This window comes from Acomys minous, assembly GCF_964271855.1.
Source record: "Acomys minous genome assembly, chromosome: 14".
In the NCBI taxonomy this organism is placed as follows: Eukaryota; Metazoa; Chordata; class Mammalia; order Rodentia; family Muridae; genus Acomys; species Acomys minous.
In genome coordinates, this window is record NC_140496.1 from 635710 (window position 1) to 655724 (window position 20015).

At 46.7% G+C, this 20015-nt stretch overlaps 2 long non-coding RNA genes across 3 annotated transcripts in view; one reads left to right on the top strand and one right to left on the bottom strand.

Moving 5' to 3' along the window:
* LOC311583131 overlaps window positions 1-20015 on the top strand; it is a 123316-nt gene that overhangs the window by 75898 nt on the left and 27403 nt on the right. The window lies entirely within an intron of this gene.
* Window positions 6409-12774, bottom strand: LOC311583132. The gene is made up of 3 exons (XR_014774387.1): window positions 12701-12774; window positions 7955-7993; window positions 6409-6546 (listed from the first exon to the last, which is right to left on the bottom strand). It is a non-coding gene; the product is annotated as an uncharacterized lncRNA (long non-coding RNA).

The following is a 20015-nucleotide window of genomic DNA, read 5'->3' on the forward strand; positions in this document are numbered from 1 at the left end:
AGTGAGGAACCAGCTGGTCACATGGTACCCATCAACAGTGAGGAACCAGCTGGTCACATGGTACCCATCAACAGTCAGAACCAGCTGGTCACATGGTACCCATCAACAGCCAGAACCAGCTAGTCACATGGTACCCATCAGCAGTCAGGAACCAGCTGGTCACAAGGTACCCATCAACAGTCAGAACCAGCTGGTCACATGGTACCCATCAACAGTGAGGAACCAGCTGGTCACATGGTACCCATCAACAGTCAGAACCAGCTGGTCACATGGTACCCATCAGCAGTGAGGAACCAGCTGGTCACATGGTACCCATCAACAGCCAGAACCAGCTGGTCACATGGTACCCATCAACAGTCACAACCAGCTGGTCACATGGTACCCATCAGCAGTCAGGAAGCAGAGAGATGAATGCTGCTCCTAGCTTTCTCCTTGTTATGCAGCCCCAGTCTATGGGATGGCACCAGTTACATTTTAGGATTCTGGACTACACGGCTTACAGAGTCCGGGTCATTTTATATTAGAAGTTGAACACATAGAATTTCTGTCATTGTACATTACTCCCAGTTGCTGCTATAACAACTGAGTCCAACATCAAGACCCAGAGACTTAAAACAAGGTAACTTGTTATTTTCTATTTCTGGAAGTCTCACCTGCATTTTTCCTTGCTATCAGAACTAATCAACTTTCAGGCTCTTAGAGTAGAAGATATCTTTCCCTTTTCCCTGTGTGGAGGCCAGCAGTGACCCTTGGCTGTGACCCCTTTGTCCATCTTCAGATGGCACCACTCGAGCCTTTGCTTTCATTCTTATTTCATGCTCCTCCCTAGTCAAATCTCCCCCTTTCTCCTTTGGAAAGTCCTGTCATCTACAAAGTTCACACTGTGGAACTCTGCAATATAGTTAACAAAACATCAAGCAAAAGCCCTAATAATGTTTAAAATAAGTTTACAACTTTGTGTTGGGTTGCATTATCTTTGGCTGGATGCAGATGTATACATCTGTGAGCAATCTTGGGTCAGCCTTCCTCTGCATACAAAGGTTTAAGGTAGTTGTCCTAGGACAGAGATCTCTTTCCCCGACTCAGGACGATCCTCCTAAGGTGAATTCTAGTCTGCACACGTCCTTCAGCGACCCAGAACAGATCCTATTAGAGTTGTTCTGCAGCCCATGCATTACCGATAAAACAAAGAACAGCTCCAGAGGAGGAACAAAAGAGCACTCTAACTTATCTGTCCTCACAAGGGATGGGACAAATAAAATACATCCCCGGCACCAAAGTCTCAGGAGACAGGTGAGACACTACAGTACAAGAATAGCAAGAAAGGAGGCAAAGACTGTCGTGCTCCACCATTGTTGGGCGGTCTCCTTAGCTGTCAGGCCCAAGGGTTTAGAGGACCAGGAGCAGGGGACACAGAGAGAGAGGGTTGGGTGTTTTCTGAGTGTGGAGATTGTGATGCTTGCTATCTAACTGGTAAAAAGTAGCACATCTCAGAGTCTTGTGCTTCTGGTGGGCAGTCCCTGTCTTATGTCAGGCTGAAGGACCAAGAAAACTCTTAAATTCACCATAAGAATGTGTTGAGATCTAAGTATGCATTTATATCATGGTAGGGTCAGAATTAGACACAAGACAAGTAGAAGACAAAGCTGTCTCTGAAGGGATGCACTCCAACTTGCTCATTACAGGCCAAGTAATAGAGGCCCATAAGACCGCCTGGGTCTCTGTGTCCTAAGACTGTTGCCTTACGGTTACATGCCAACTGGACAGTCTTCAGAAGTGTTCTGCCTAGTTTTCCTATTGCTGTGATGACCATGACCAAAACCAACTCAGAGAGGAAAGTTTGACTGGTGTTATGTGACAAAAATTTTCCTGGAAAGATGTCACACACGTCTACTCACCCCAGTTAGGGACCCCTCAACAGACTAAAGTACCAAAGAATTTTATTGGGGTTGCTTACAGGAGCAGGAATGACTCAAAGAGAGCTACATCACCAAGGCTCTTCTCTGCGTGGGTGACAGCTCACAAAACTGGAAACCTGGAGCACTCTGCATAGCCCAAAGCCATCTTAGCAAGTGTCCTTTCCAAGTGGCTCATTTGGTTTAAACCTCTTCCAGGCAGCTTGGCTGGTTTCTGCTTCTTTCAGAGTCTGATTTCAGTCTTTGCAGCTCACCTTGTCAGATAGGTAGTCTTTTTGGCAGCTGGGTTGACTGGTTTCAGAGGGCATCTCAGCTTCGATGGCTCCTGCTATTGCATAACAGCTGGTCTCTGCATTCCTAACAGTCCCTCACACGGGAGGGCAATGTGGAGACTCAAGCAAAGCAGGGACCTGGAGGAAGGAACTAAAACAGAGGCCATGGAGGAGCGCTGTTCAATGACTTTTCTTTTTTTTTTAAATTTATTTATTTATTAATTCATTCATATTACATCTCAATTGTTATCCCATCCCTTCTATCCTCCCATTCCTCCCTCCCTCCCGCTTTCACCCTATTCCCCTCCCCTATGACTGTGACTGAGGTGGACCGCCTCCCCATGTATATGCTCATAGGGTATCAAGTCTCTTCTTGGTAGCCTGCTATCCTTCCCCTGAGTGCCACCAGACCTCCCAATCCAGGGGACGTGGTCAAATATGAGGCACCAGAGTCCATGTGAAAGTCAGTCCCCACTCTTCACTCATCTGCAGAGAATGACCTGTCCCTTGGCTAGATCTGGGTAGGGGTTCAGTGTTTACTGCATGTATTGTCCTTGGTTGGTGGCATAGTTTGTGCAGAACCCCTGGGCCCAGATCTGCCCGAATGACTTGCTTCTCCAGCCTGCTGTTTTTATACAGCCCAGGGGCAGTACTGTCTACAGAGGGCTGGGCCTTTCCATACCAAACATTAATCAGTAAAATATCCCCACAGACTTGGTACAGGCCAGTCTGATGGAGGCATTTTCTTAGTTAAGGCCCCTTCTTCCCAGATGTCCCTGGATTATGCCACATTAATAAAAACCTAAAGAGTAGTGCAAGTGACCAGAATCTGCTTTCCAAGTCTACAATATATATTAAAGATGATAGAATTGTTGGAATAGTAGAAAAAATCAAATAAATACAGTTTTTGAGTGCTACAGTCTGTGCCCTCTGGGTTGCATGGATAGACTACATAGGACCTGTTTTCCCAACCCTGAAAGACATTTTCTCATTTATAAAGGGATAAAAATCATGAATGGAACCATTAAGTAAATCAGAGAGCTAAGCTACAGGCACTGAACAGAGCTTTTATGAATAAGATTTTTATGAACAGTGATGAACGGTGTGTCTAGGTCCTTTTAAACCTCTCAGACTTGAAAATGCTTCTTATAAACTGCTATTCCTTTCTTTGTTAAAAAAAAAATCAGTAAGATAAAATGGAAAAGCACAACAATTTGATTTAAGATGTAAAACAATGTAAGTGCAGAACCAAACATGGACCGATTGTGTTAGTTACCTTTTCTTGTTGCTGTGACAAAATAGCTGACAAAAGCAGCATAAGAAAGGAAGGGTTTAAAAAAAAAAGAAAAAGAAAGGAGGGGTTTATTTTGGTTCACAGCTTGAGGGCAATAGCACGGCAGCAGGAGGAAGGAGCTGGTCACATTGTATCCTTGGCTGGTCCTCACATTGTATCTACGCTGGTCATCACATTGTATCTGTGGCTAGTCCTCACATTGTATCTACAGCTGATTGTCACATTGTATCTGTGGCTGGTCATCACATTGTATCTGTGGCTGGTCGTCACATTGTATCTACAGCTGGTTGTCACATTGTATCTGGGGCTGGTCCTCACATTGTATCTGTGGCTGGTCGTCACATTGTATCTGTGGCTGGTTGTCACATTGTATCTGTGGCTGGTTGTCACATTGTATCTGTGGCTGGTCGTCACATTGTATCTGGGGCTGGTTGTCACATTATATCTGGGGCTGGTAGTCACATTGTATCTGCGGCTGGTCGTCACATTGTATCTGCGGCTGGTCGTCACATTGTATCTACGGCTGGTCATCACATTGTATCTGTGGCTGGTTGTCACATTGTATCTGCGGCTGGTCGTCACATTGTATCTGCGGCTGGTCGTCACATTGTATCTGCGGTCAGGAAGCAGAGGGAGATGAATGCTGGTGTGCACAGCTGCCTTTCTGCTTTTTATTGGTCATAAATCTCTGACCCAGCAGGATCTTCCATCTCATTTAGCCTCGTCTAGAAAGCTATTCCCAGATCAGCCCAGAGGTTTGTCTCCTACATGATTCAGATCCCGCAGATCTCAAAGATAGTGTAAATTTAAAATTACAGAAAAGGTTATCTATACACGAATGGCAGCTAAACACACAGCTGATGGACAATAGTCACTGTGACTTTAAAACCAGCCAAACTATCCTTCAAGAGTGGGGTCAAAGGGAAGACATTTGAAGGTACAGAAGGGCTCTGGATGCAGTTCACTTGGAAGCATGCTTGCACAAAGCCCTGGGCGAGATCTCCAGCAGCACAAAAGCTACACCTATATACCCAGTGCTCAGGAGGTGGAGGCAGGAGGTTCTGAAGTTAAAGTCATCCTTGGCTATACAGTGGGGCTTGAGACCAGCATGGACTACATGCAACCCTGCCTCAAAAGCTATCAAGCAAGCTAAGTAACATATAAACTAACAGCACATTAAAAGTTAAGAACTGTGGTAAGAGATGACTATTCACCAGGGAGCAATGACTGTGGTAGATAGTTTAAATAGACTAGAACAATGAATTTTAGAGACAAAAACATTTCATTTTTACCATGAAACCATTTTGAAAAGTGTAAGAATCTAAGGAAGACACAATGGGTAAGAAGAGGGTGCCATTCTTCATAGAGCTGCTGAGCCACAGGCCTAGTATCATGTTCAGGAGACACATAGTAAGTGTTAAAGGATAAAATATACATTAAAAAATAATCAGCAATCACAGTGTGTCGACACATGCCCGTAACCCTAGCTTTGGGGAGGCTGACTCAGAAAGACACACACAAGTCCAAAGTCAGTCTGAGCTGTAGAGCAAGTTCCAGGCTAGCCAGAGCTACAGAGTATGACTCTCTCAAAACCCAAATCAAACCCCGAAACTCAACCCCCTCAAAATGTGTGTGTGTGTGTATAGATATACACTACTAAGCAATGGAAACACAAACTTCAGTTACCAAAACAGTAAAGGGACAAGGAATGCTCTCAAACACAGAAATCCATATGCAGAAGCATTTCATCTCAGCAAAAGCCAACCATGCAGGGAAAGTTGGAGAGGATTCTATTTACAAGGACAGACATCAGTGTGAATGTACGGCTAACGTGATTAATGTGGAGAACTCTGTCTGTAGCTGCTGGAAGGGAGAAGCCATTTGAATGCATGGCATTAAAAGAATATCTGGTAATACGTTAATTCACAGAGGCAATTTAAAGATAGACAAAAAAAATTAAGGGCCGCGGTCAAGGATTCAGCTGAGGGGTATGTGCAAGGCTCTGCATTTGGTACCCAGCACTGTAATGACAACACAGCTGGAGATGAACAAAGGCAAAGAGATAGACAAGATATTTCCTTAAAGGGATTTAAACTGGTGATGTTAGTCATGTAAATTAGGAAGTATGACAGAAATAACATGACGTTGAACAGTGCTTAATACACAAATGTATGAGAACAGGTGTACACATATTATAGTAACCGTAGGAAACAACCCTGACCAGTGTGAGACAGGGACTGGCGTGTGAAGATGCCAGCTCACACATTGGCTTTTGATTTTGAGTGGCAGGAAAAAGTGAACAACACTGCACCCTTGAGCAATACCAACCATACAGGGAGCAGAGGGTTTAGGGGGATGCATGTGACAACTGGGTAGTGGAGGTGGGAGCAAGGGCCTATCAGGGGCACGAGTTCCCATCTGGGTGATTGTCTCCAGATAACGGATGAGATTCTAATTTAACTCACCAAAAAGTGAAAAGACTTAAAAAAAAAAACAGTCCAAATAACATATTAGAAAGGTTATATAGCGTGGTGATTTCATACATAAGGAGTGACACAAAGTGCCCCACGAATTGAAGAACAGCGCTCTGCACCCAGGTGGACAGCAGGACTAGACAGCGGCCAGAGGTCAGAGTGTTCAGCGAGAGGTTTTGTTGTTTGCTTGCTTGCTTTTGTAAGGCAAGGTTTTCTGTGTAGCCCAGGACTCAGCCTCTCTGTTACTGGAATCTTCGTGAGTCTCCTTACATTCTGCTTCTGGGACAAACACGGTGACCAAAAGCAAGTTATGGGAGGGAAGGATTTTTTTGACTTACGCTTACTTCCAGGCCACAGTTATCACGGAGGGCATACAGGACAGGGACTCAAGCAAGAACTATGGAGGAAGGAACAGTGTTTGATAGCTCGCTCAGGTTCACACTCACCTAGCTTTCTTATACAGCTCAGGATCCACGATGCAGGGATGGTGCTGCCCATAGAGTAGAGTCCTCCTGCATCAGCAAACCACCGAGGTAAGTCCCACAGACATGTCCACGGGTCTGTCTCACCCAGTCAGTTTTCTCAGGCAACTGTGACAGGGTTAACAAGGACAATGTGCATGCTACCCACTGCTGACTCTGGCTTTTATTGAGTTTGGGGTCTGACATGGGAAACCATGAGTCTGCCCTATTTGCCTTGCTGCCTTCTCCTGGCCTGTGGTCCCCTAGGCTCTGGGGAAGCAGAGAGTCTCATCTGCTCTCACTTACAGATAGAACAGCACAAAGATAGATCAGGAGAGAAAAGGGCGAGTTCCCATCTCTCCAGAACATTCTGGAATCTGCGCGGGTAAACACAGAAACATAGCTCAGGCTCTTGACAGATTTGGTTTGTTGTTGCTATGTACTTCTTCCATGAAGTCACGATCAGATAATTTAAAAAATTTGTCCTAAGTATATTTCTGTCATCCGGTTTGCTGTTTTTCAGTTTCTCTGTCCAGCACAGATGATGTGTTAGAGAAATGTTGCTAGGGGTCTCATGATCTCTTATACTTCTGTATATGTTCCCTTCCTGGGAGTCTGGGAGAAGCACGGGCCTCACAGGGAAGTAGGTCAGCTCTGAGAACCACAGAGTCATGTGAGGTGGGTAAGAGAAGGCTGCAAAAGGTCAGGGAGGAGGGAGGAAGTCTAACAAGAGTGGAAACCATTGGCTTTTGAGGTTGAAGTACCTATTGTGGGCAGAAGTGAAATAACCATTGTTCTGAGGAGAATTTGGGTGGCTGAGTGAAGAGATTGCTGAAGAATCAATGGGGAATAGGAGGACCAGCCAGGCGGTGGCCAGACGCTGCTCCGTCACCAGGATGAAGCTCCTTGCGGGGGACAGGGGCTGCCCACACTAGCATGCTGTGAGTGGGAACTCTGGTGTGACTCACGGACATTTCAGTTGTGATTCAGATTCCACAGTTGAGAGGAGATGAAATAAACAGTGGTCATGGGGCAGCTTCTGCCTTTCTCAGAGGGGGCAATGAGGGATGAGTTGGCCTTGGTCCTGCTCAGTGGGCCAAGGGCAGAGAGTAGTTGTGAGAGGCCCCACTGAAGGCAACTTGGCTGGAGGCAGAGGCAGCTCTGCTGGGGATCAGTGGAAGGATGTGAAGGTGGAGCTGGGAATGTGGGTGACACAGGGAAGCGGGCTGCACTGTTAGGGAAAGGGGAATGCCCCTGCAGGCTGGTAGCAGAGCTGTGCACCCACACCGTTTGCATTCGGGGGAACACCTTGTCTGTTCTCTCAGATCCCTATGGAGCTTTGTGACCATGCCATGGATCATGAAGTAGGCAGACACCTGAGGAAGAGGCTGGAGACAAGGAGGAGCCACTGAAAGGGACCTTAGTGGGACACAGCTTTCCTCCAGTGGGACTTTCAAATTCTAGAGCATATGTTTTCTCTAATGAATTAGATACACCATGGTGGGCTAAGAGATGGCCCAGTGGGTAAAGCACTTACCTAGTGGCCAGAAGGATGAGTTTGATCTTCAGTACCCACCTAAAACAGACAGGCATGGGAGCACATCCGTATCATCCCAGTAGTGGTGGTGGCAATGGTGGCAGTGGTGGCAGGAACGTGACTGGGGTTACAGGCAAATAGAAGCCTGAGGCTCACTGGCCAGCTAACTTAACGTACATGGTAATCTCCAGGGCACTGAGAGACCCTGTCTCAAAAACACCACCAAAGGTAAACGTTGCTTGAAGAATAACAACAAGGCTGTCCTCTGACCCCGCCCCCACACACATGAACACATAAGCACATACAACTATCACCCAGGAAGTCTGATGATTCCTTGTGTCTCTGATTTAGGTAACGTGTGAAAGTCAAAGGAGGCTTGCCTCAGGAGCAAGCTCCGCTCCCACGGCAGGAGTCACCTTTATCTTACTGGTTCAGGCAGGAGCTTCAGGAGCCTCACAGAAAATCCGAGCTGTTTACCTACGGGGTACCAGCAGCACACTGAACATGGATCTAGAAGACTCGGGGACAGCAGCTGTTGTTGTTTGTGTATAGATAGATATGGTTTAAGTGGCCTTTTCTGCACAGAGGTTGGTGTGTGTGTGTGTGTGTACACGCGCGTGCATGCCTGTATGTGGATCAGCATCACTGTGAGAATGGAAACAAAGGAAGGAATGGTGGCAACACTGAAGAACAAGAGAATGTGGTACACATCTGGATGCTTCCTTCTTGAACATTCCGATGCCCAGAGACTAGGAGTCTTTGGAAATGGAGAGAATTGCACTTTGATTTGTGAAAAGCAAACCTGGAGTCTTCTTCACATTGGGTAGGCTTAGAGAGCAGAAGGCAGATTGTCCTTGCCAGAAGTGACTCCAAATTCCAGCCCCGACTGCTCCGATACAAAGCAAGGGCTCACAAATGACCACAGGGTGCACAGAAACTTCACGCCCAAAGGGAGACTTCAGGAGTGCACCATGGTGTCCCGGGTGCAAAAGAGGAGGTGACAGACGGGGTTCTGTGTCTTGAGTGGCTCCTGACACAGAAGAAAACATGACAATTTCTACCGATAATAAACTGAAACAAGATATATGCTTATAAAAGATGGATGGAGTAAATGTAATGGAAAAAGTGGAGGTTGTGCAGTGTCAGTGTCATCTATGCAGCAAGTGTGTAGAAGACAGTATCCCAATAGGAGCAAAGTGACTTTTTGTGGACTTGGGCTTGGTTTGCACTTTATGAGTAATGTGACTCACTTCTTGGGCATTTTCTTTAGAAACATAACTTTGATATTATATCCTTTACACACACACACACACAGAGACACACACACACACACACACACACATATGTGCACAAGCTTAGACACATATAGACATACACACATAGGCACACACAGAGACACATGTATATACAAAGTCACAGTCACACACATATAGCCACACGCAGATACACACAGATAGGCATACATGTGTACACGAGCTTAGACACACATATACACATGTGCACAAGCTTAGACACATACAGGCATACACACAGAGGCACATATATACAAAACCTCACAGTCACACGCATATAGCCACACGCAGATACATACAGATAGGCATACATGTGTACACGAGCTTAGACACATACAGGCACACACACAGAGACACATATAGCCACAGTCACACACATATAGCCACATGCAGATACATACAGATATGTATACACATGTACATAAGCTTAGACACACACACATCTATCTATCTACCTATACACACAAATGCACAGCTACAGACACATACTGGCACACACACACATACACAGGCACACATGCATGTGCACAAACATGCACAGGTGTGCAGACACAGCTGTGACAGCACAGGTTAAAGTAAGCAAATGTCTTTATTAGGCTCTTCTGTGCTGACGGCTTCATTTACTGCCTGTACAATGAGGTCCGTTCTGCTTACACTGAAGGCAAATGAAGGATGAGAGCAGTGCAAGGCTCTATAATAAGACTGTGCTGATGAGGATTGGAGCTGTGGAAAGCAGCTCGGGGAGCAGCAGTGGAGCGTCCAGAATGGCACACGAGAGACTCCAGACTGTACAGCAGGAGAAAGCAAGCTAGCAGGGGCTGAGCCAGCTCAGCAGAACAGAGCCGAGGCCCTGAGTAAGTACTTCTGAAGACTAGAGATGACTTTTGTCCACATGGAGACTAAAGGGGTTTGCAGTGCCCATTCCGAAATGAGCAGTGCTTGCTGGTAAGGAACATGGAGTCTAACGAGGGGAAAGAGGTGCAGAAACAGCTACTTGTGCCGTCAGTGGAGGGGCCAGAATGGCCTGCACACTGAGTGTGTCTCCAGAGAATGCAGCTGACAGAAAAGGCACATCCCCTCAGAGCTGTGCTAGGTTGCTATGAAAGTTTGCTCATACAAATAAAAACCTGATGGATGCATACACACACACACACACACACACACACACACACACACACACACACACAGACACACATATTGTATTTTATAATAGATGCTACTAACATTTTAAGTCTGAATTTCTTGCTTCCATTAGCTGACTTAACTGGCCACAGATTCTTAGGGGAGAAGGGAGAATAATCTTGAAGTTCAGTACAAGATACAGCAGCTAAGGGAGAGGCAGAGGGGCCTCCACCAAAGTTGTGAGGCTGAAGGGGAAGAGAAGTGAAGAAAAGACGGTTGGTCCTCAAGCGCAGAGGAAGAGGGAGAGTGTGAGTTGGTGTCTGCGTTAGTTTCCTTGTTGCTGTGACCAGGTACACTGGAAAAACAACCTGGGAGAAAGGACTGGCTCACAGCCTGAGGCCTGCAGTCCACATGGAGGGGAAAACATGGTGTCTTCAGACCCACAGTGGCAAGACTGGAACTCCTGGGATTTTACAACCTCCCAAGAGAGTGCCACAGCTTGGGGGTGGGGTGGGGTGGGTGGGTGCTTTTCACATTCAAGTCACAAAGTGTTTAAAAGGAACTCAACACAATCCAGTAGAACAAGGCTGAGGAAAAAATAAAATGGAGAGGATTAGAAGGGAAACTAGCTCTGGATCTAGTTCACAGTTAAGAAAGAAAATCTGCCCCACCCCCACCCCCACCTAGGCAAGGCCCCAGCTAGCCTCCCTCCTCCTCCTCCTCCTCCTCCTCCTCCTCCTCCTCCTCCTCACACAGCCTGGTCCAGACCCTGTGTCCACAGCAGTAGCAGTGAGCACACCCTCTCCACAGCCAGCCCCTGCACACTCCCCTTCCACCATACAGAAATGAAATGTATTTCTAATTGGCTTTCTGATAACACCTATTAGCTCAGGCCTTTGTGATCCATAAAGAGTAGGGGAGCTCCCATCTTCCCGCCACCCTGCCGGAGCACAGCAGCTAAGCATCGTGCAGCTCCTTGTCTTAGAAGAGACACTGAAAGCCCTTCAGTGAAAAATTGCACTTTGTTTGGCTACTGCATATCCAAGCCCAAGGGGTCAAACAGTGCAAGTGACTGCAGCAGGACTCCCAGGGACATCCCAGAAAGAAGGGCTAGGAGTCCATCAGAGTAGGAAACAGGCTCTAGAACAGCATGGAGTTGTAATAGTTGGACAGTGTTGGCCATCTCTACCCACCTTTGTCCTGTGCGCCTCTGAGAGCGCACCGGAGTCTACATGTGTCTGGATCTGAAATGTCCCTAAGAGGCCATGGGTTGAGGGCTGGATCACCCCTTGAGAGGTTGTGCAGCACAGCAGGAGATCTTCTAGATGTTAGGTAGGGTTGCCCCCTCTAAGGGTGTCATGGGGCCTCAGCCCCCCCTTTTTTTTCTTGTTCATTTCCTGGCCACACAGGAAGCTAAAGTGATCAGGAGCAGAGACCTATAAAACTGAGCCACAAGTGAACATCGCAAACACCCAAGGCAGCAAGAAAAGGCCCCTCCACACAACGTCGTCACACAGACTATTGGCGACAGGTGCATTTTTGACCAGAAGAAATAGGGACTTTTGTGGAACCCAGCAGGAGCTTCCACCAGAAACATTACTGCAAACATCACAGAGGATGGACCCGGATGCAAGGAAGAGAAATTCCAAGAGCAGCCGCAGGGCCCGCTGTCATGCACGTACAGCAGGCACCACGCCAGCCAGCTCTCTTACTTAACTTTAGACAGCTCAGTCCCCAGCTCTCAGGTCCTGCTACTAAATAAACAGAGAGGCACCTCCCAGTTCTCAGTGCGTGAGTACTCCCCGGAAGCTGCAAGACAGGTTTTCTCTGCTCCTGCCTTTACCTGGGTTAGAAAACGGCCCATGTTATCCCCACAGCAGTTTCCAAAACACAGAATGTCTTTAAAGCTGTTCTAGGGCAGCCCCACTTCCCATTTCCTGTCTAAGGAAGGTCAGGAAGTGTTCTTAAAGAAAGAGCAGTGATCACATCATGTGACATGGCTTGTTGTGATTCAAAACAGCCAGTGTTTAGAAATAATTCATGATTTAGCAACAAAATAAGTCTTTGTTGTATATAAGGAAACAGCTCTGGAAGAGGATGTGGTACAGTGTGTGTGTGTGTATATGTTTGTGTGTATGTGTGTGTGTGCACGCATGCGTGTGTGTGTGTGTGTGAGCATGTGTGTGCAAGTGCGCGTGCCTGTGCACACGCTTGCATATGTGTTCCTGTATGTGTTGTGTGTGTGCAAGCATGTGTGTGCACACATGTGAGTGCGCTGAGCTTTAAGTTAAATATACTACAATGAAGTGAATCTCCGAATTAAAGAACTGACCTGGAGATGAGGTATTGGCGCCAGCCATTGAAATCCCGGCCAGCATGGGACTTAGGAGAAGAAAATCATGAGCTAAAAAAAAAAAGTACATATTGTGAAATACTAATTTTATATAAAAGGAAGGCCCTATAAATATTATTAGATGATTGAGAAGTGAGAAACCAATCTGGAAATCTAAAAGAAAAATAATCCTCACGGATAGAACACATCTGGGGTTTGGGAGCATGAGAAACTGAGAAAACAAGACATCTTGTTAGTAAAATCTTAGGCTCCCAGGAGTGAAGATAAGCAGGAGAGCCAGGAGGAAGGTTCTCCATCGGTTCAGCAGGAAATTACTTTAGGCTAAACTAGAGACACTGTGGGAAGTGAGAGAAAACGGTCGGCTTGTGGGATTGCTGTTCAGGAAGTGGGGAGCCCCGTGGGAATGAACAAGGGCTGAGGCGGAAATGGGGTAATGGATGATCACTGCTCCTGAGTCTGGAGAGAGGAGGTGTTACTGATGGCCGAGAACGGATAAGACGCATCTTGCAGAGGAAACAAACAAGGCTCATGTTTAGGCTGTTTGTTTGATATATGTTTGGGTTGTTTCTTCGAAGATAAATAATTAAAAGCGGAGCTGTGAGGGAGGGCACCTCTAGGAACCAGGAGGCTGAGAGGATAGCTGCCCAAGGGGTGACTCCGTTTACTCCGCAGGCTCAGGAGAAATGCTTTTAGTGTGTCCTCCCCGCTGGGTCTTCTGCGTATCTGAGCCCTGTCCATTGCATTTGGCTGATTTATGGAGCTTAGGGCGTCTGTTGATCTAATCTCATGGAATGAAGGACCGGGAGTGGGGCTCAGTAGGTTGTATGTATTCAAGAAGCCCCCGTGCCCCAGCCCAGTATGGCGGGGAACGTCTGTGGTCCCGGCACTCGAGGTAGAGGTGGGTGATCGGCTGTTGGCTACATGCCTGGGGTACATGAGACCCCCGTCCAAAATGTGTTTGGGTTTTTGGAAGAACGAATCTTTGTGATTCTGGAGAAGAGGAGGGAAGAGAAGTGTTTGTGCTTAAAGCGAAGGAATGTCAGGATCTTCACGCTAAAGGAAACACAGCTAGATGAAAATACCTTTGTAGTTATTCTTTCTGCCAGAATGATTTTGAAAACACAGAGGAAATACCAAGTGTAGAGCAAAGTCTCAGCTGAGGAGAGTAAGTAAACAAGTGCCATAGGAGAGCTGAGAGCTTCTGGGAAAGCAGAGCCCAGGCCTACAGTGAGGCCAGAGGGAGCCCCCCTCCCCACTTTCCCAGGGAAACAAAAGCAGCTAAAGCCAGGAACACAGCGCTGGAAGTGGTGGGGAGCTGTTGCCTGGAACTGCTGAAGGAGCACTACAGCGAGAGGCCAGAGCTGGGCTCTGAAACAGTGATGGGCAGCTGGCTCTAAGAGGCCAGTGTTCGGGGAACTAGTGCTGAGGCTGTATGCAGTTTTGGGGGAGTAAAGACAATAAACCATGGGGTGAGGAGAGTGGCCAGTTGGTTAAGCAGCTTGCTTTGCAAGCCTGAGGAACATAGCTTGATCCTCAGTACCCATGTAAAAAGCTGGCTGTGGTAGCACATGCTTGTAATATCAGCAGTTGGGAGGCAGAGACAGATGGGTAGTGACTCACTGGCCATCAGTGTACCCTATGTGGTGAGTTCTGGGTCGGTGAGAGACCTGCCTCAAAAATCCAAGATGGACAGTGTCTATGGCACAGCATCTGAGGTTGACCACTGCCGTGTGCACACACACACACACACACACACACACACACACAGGGTTGGGGGGAAGATATGGAGGGCCTGTCAGAGAGATGATTCAGAGGATAAAGACATTTGTCTCAAAGCCTGGAAACCTGAGTTAGATCCCTGGGAACCACCAGGTAGAAGCTGTCCTCTGACCTGCATGAGCATGGTGGCAAGCCCCCAACACATCATGCACACGCACACACAAAATAAAAAAAAACAAACAAGATAATTACAAAAAAAAACCCATGTCTTGTGGAACTTGTGGGTGGGTGTGTAGATGTCAAATCTTAGTAGGTGTCACAGAACTTGACATTGAGGCAGAGACAGGGTTTGAAGGTCCATTCTGTTGAACCCTGTTAACTTCCCTTATATACACACACATACAAATAAATGCACAGGTGCACACACACACACACACACACACACACACACACACATACAAATAAATGCACAGGTACACACACACACATACAAATAAATGCACAGGTACACACACACATACACACACACACACACACACAGAAGCACGGATGGAGGAAAATTTGAAGGAGACTGTCTGTAGGTGCTGATTTTTCAAACAGCAGTCACTTTCTACCTTTGAGCTTTTATAATTACTTAAAACTTCCATTCCTCTATAATGAAAAAAAAAACCTTTATTTTTAAGTCTTTGAGAGAGCCAGATAACCTTGAAAATTAAGTCAAATGAAAGTGTAAGCCCTCTTAATATACAAATATTTAAGAAGCTAATCCTTTAAAACTCTTTTTAATGCAGTTCCATGAGAGGTGTGGCGAGCCAGGAGGTAAGAATTTTAAGGTTATTATAATCTTGAAATAATAAGACCCAGTGCAGTTTAATGTTGAGTGCCTCCCACTCCACCAACACACACACACACACACACACACACACACACACACACACACACACACACACACAGAGTTTAGCACAGGTCTAAGACAGAAAGTACTCAGTAGGGGTTGGAGTAGAAACACGAGTGCAGTTAAATTGTACAAGTGTGTCCTGTATGATGAGAAAAGTCAGGAAAACACTGGAAAATTCAGTGGGCACTCAAAGGGCTTGCCTCCGTGACAGCATGTGCTCAGAAAGGCCTCTGTGTGGGACCTTTTACGGCACACATACTTTCTGCTTTTCTGGGGCTTACTTAGTTTCAAAATGCATTATCTAAGTGTCTCACAGTCCATCAGCATGTTCCAGCATGTTCAGTGTTGTTCATATGTGTGCAAGTGTCCATGAACATGTTTTTCCTTTTCTGTTTTGGTTTGGTTTGACCTGGTTTGGTTTTTGTTTGTTGGTTTGTTTTGAGAGGGGACATCATGGTGTAGTTCAAGCTGAACTGGAACTTACTACGTAGTCCTGGGTGGCCTCAGACTCACCGAGATCCCTGCCTGTCTCTCTCCCAAGTGCTGGGATTAAAGGGCTCTGCGACTCACATCACTCTGGGGTTTTGGATAAACGCCTAAGTCCTCTATGGAGCAGGTGTTTGGAGTTCTGTGGAGCATGGCGGCTACCTTAGTCATGGTTCCTAGTGCTGTGAAAAGACACCGTGACCAGCCTCTTATAAGGCTGACTTACAGGTTCAGAGAGTTAGTCTGTTATTGTCATGGTGGGGAGTACTCAGGCAGACAGGGTGCTGCAGAGTAGCTGGGAGTTTTACATCCCAATCCTCAGGTATTGAGAGATATACTGGGTCTAGCTTGAGCAATTGAAGCCCCAAACCAGTGACACACTTCCTCCAGTAAGACCATAGCTACTCCAACAAGGTCACACCCCCTAACAGTGCCACTCCCTGGGGACTGTGCATCCAAATATATGAGTCTACAGGGGCGTTCCTATCCAAACCACAGTGTCTTTACTTAGTATTAGGTGTCTTCTCTGTCTTGGCTGCCCAGTCTTCACTACTCTGCTTGGACTCAAACTACAGTAGAGCTGGGCCCTCCAGTGTTTGGTGTGGGGTGTATGGAAACTGTGGTCAGAAGCCATTTCTAGACAGAGACCACCGCGTCATAGTGCTTTGGATTGGGAAATAAGTCACAGGAGGTAGCTTCAGAGGCAGACATAGGGGGACATTCTCGTCCACTACAGAATTCAAAAGGGGCTGTTTATCCCTCCCCACCTCTCTGTCTAGGATCCTTCTTGCTCAAGGCATTACTGTTTCCTGGGGGAGGCATGCACCATGTAGCACAGGGCACTCCAGTGCTACAGAAAGGTGATCTCTGCCCTGGTAGGCAGAGTCACAGTCTCATAGCTGTATGTTCTCTCTCCTGTGGGTATGTGGTTTGCCCTGCTCACTTCCATGACGCTGGTGTTCCTTTCGGCTGCGTGGGTGCTCTCTCTGATCCACTTCCACCACGGCCTTTCCCTGGAAGAATTCCTTCCTTTGCTTACAACAGCCGACACCTGCCTTTGACTTGAGTTAATGGGGAAACGGAAATGCAGTTGGCCAGATCCCCACAACTTTCTGAGAATCCCCAGGGCTCCCTTTACAAATAGCTCACAATTTCAGTCCATTTCTTTTAGTTTTGTTTATGCTTCACCAAGCTAGGAAGTTTCATATGCCACTCAGTTCCTCAGAGCCGCTGATACTGGGACAGACTGTAGACAGTGCCTTGCAGGGATTTCAGGGGCCGGGAATCCCTGGTCCCAGCCTTCCAAGCTTAGTTGGTCCTTTGCCATGGTGAGAACAAAGCATGGCATCTGCTTGCCTAGCCTCACGAGGTGTGATCCTGACCTTGCTGTGAGCCTTATTATGGGCTGGTTTTCATTCAGTGGTGCGCACACAATAGAACAAATCTATTTAAGAGTCCAAGTCCCTCTGGAAGCGCAGCTTTCCTCTGACACACACAAAAAGGGTTTTCAGGCAGCAGATCGACAGGTAGTAATTTTAATAGCCACTAATGTGAATTAATAATTCTAATAACCTTGTTTCAGTCCTGCTATCAGGACATGGGAGAGGGTTGCCATGGCTGCTATGTTTTATTGCCCACAGCTGTGCAAACTCATCTTGGCCCACACAGTCCTCCTCTGTAGCCTCTCCTTTCATTGGTTCACTCAATCTCAGGCCTGTATGGATTTAACAACACCAGCAACAAAGAAAACTTAGGAAGAGTTTTTAGCACTCGAATAAGCAGCATTGTTAGTGACAGAGGGTAAAGCACATTTTAGGACAGAATGTGGTGCCTGGATCATCGATATCCAGGTCCAGTTTATAATATGTCAGTGGCATCAAAGCACCTTTGAAAAATGTTTTTTTGGGGGCACAAACAATGTTTCCTAATGAGTTATGTTAGGTATATTGTTCCCAACAAAGCCCACACTCCAGAAAACCACTCAGACAGGGGTTTAAGCCTATAGAAAGTCTGTTAGCCGCCTGGAGATGACACTTGGTGTTTAGAAACCAAGTACCAGTGCCAAACCTTTCTCAGGGTGAGCTTTTAAACACAAAACCATAGCCTGGTTGACACACCTCAGTTAATAGACTAGTTACCCAGAGGCAGAAGTACAGAAGCCAAAAAACCAAGGTTAGTACATTTAGAGACTTTCCTAGAAACATGTACTTTGGTGGATTAGGTCTTTGTTCTCATTTTTGCAGGTGTTGGGGCCTATTTGTGCTAAGGTCTGGGAACCCGTTAAACACTAACTTAGCATCTCAGGCCCATATCTCAGCACAGACCAGTGACTGTGTGGCCAAGTGTGCCTCCCACACTTCCTGGTGGGATTTCACAGTCATTCTCTTCTTTAAACCTCCTAGCATTCCTGTGTGGTCACCTTGGTGGCTGTGCTCCCTCAGAGGGCTGGGAGAGGGCCCAGAGGAAGTGCTACCACGTAACTTTCTAGGTGCTTTTAAAAGGCTGGGCACCTGGACCTTGTCTGCTGCAATGCTTGCCGCTGGATCTGTGAGGCGCCAGACCACCACTAGGGAGGCTGGGAACCTAGAGGCTTGTGGTGGTTAATTTTTTCAGCTTGATAGTATTTAGAGTCACTGAGGGCACACTTCTCTGGACATGCCAGTGAGGGGTAGTCTAATTATGTGGGAAGAACCACCCTGAATGTGGGAAATACTACTTACCGCGAGGGCTAGGGTCCTGATCTGGATAATAAGGAGAAATTAATCTGAACCCACCCATGCCTTCTGACTGTGGCATCAGGTGACTGTCCCACCATGATGGGACTGAACCAAATAAACCCTTGCTTTGTTAAGTTGGTTTTGTCACTAACAAGAACAGCATGAACACAGCACTACTGAGCACTGTGGAAGCCGTAGGCGGGAGGGCCAGGATGCCAGTCTGCTGCAACTCTTCCTGACTTTGTCTACCTTGAAAGTAGTGCCAGCTGGTGCTGTACTGGCTGAGGACTCCGGTGCCTCAGCTCTACTGGCTGAGAAACGGAAGCAAGACAAACTCCGAATTCTTCATCCCAACTCCTAAGTGTAATAAAACGGAGGTCGCTTTGTGGTGTTCTCTCATCTGTTGATAAACCTGACACTAGACCACAAGTTTGACATTAAGCCACTACTCACTTGGTGACTGCTTATGTTTCCAAACCAGATCAACTTGCCACAAAATTATAAGCACCAGAAAAGAAGTCTATAAATAGTGATATAAAATATGAGAAATGAGTATTTTTGAATTTTGTCTCTGGTCACTGATGTGGACTCACAGGGACTGCCAGTCCAAAACACAGAAAAGCTGTGGATAGCATGCGGTGATCTTTAATTAAAGTATTTTTTTAAGCCCACCCCTGTGTTCCCACCAAATTGTCATGTGTCTGATTTGAAAAGTAGCCAGCTCATTGACTTTAACTTTCATCTGAACCCGTATGGCAATCCGGAGCTCGTTGTAAATGCACCAAGTTCTTTTCAGGGCTGGGTTGCTCCATTTGAAGCCAACCATGGGAACTGCTTACAAACTTCCTGCCTCGGTTGCCATTTAAATGTTTCCTCTTGGATCATTAACAGTAAGAAAGTTTTGGGCTTTTGAGAAGTCTTGAAATGTCTACAAATGTTGCCCATGTGGGTCAGTAAAAGACATAGATCCGCCGTGTCTCACAAAAGGCTCTCTCCGTGAGCGCATCCATGCAGAAGGCTGCTGTCTAGTGAATGCAACACTCACCTTCCCACTTCCTTTCTGTGCTGTGCAGGCCTGTTAAGAAAAAACAACACAGGGCTAGGGATGGCTCGGTCAATAAAGCACTTGCTTAGCAAGTTGAGGAGCTGAGTTCTGAGGCGCACTATGTCAGCCTGGTAGGGTGGCCTTGTAATTCCAGCAATGGTGAGTGTGGAGGTGGAGACAGGTGATTACTGGAGAGTAACTGGCAGCTACTTTAGCCTCCTTGGCAGAGTTCCAGGCCAATGAGTGAACTCTGGTCTAGACAAAAATGGTGGAAGATGTCTGAGCAGGGACAAAGTTGTCCTGCGCTCCGAACCCCACATTGTGCAAGCACATGAGTTCATGTGCACATCTCCATATGAGCGCCCCGTTCACACACACAAACACAAACTACACCCCCACACAAGAAAAAAGAAAGAGCTCTGATGTCAT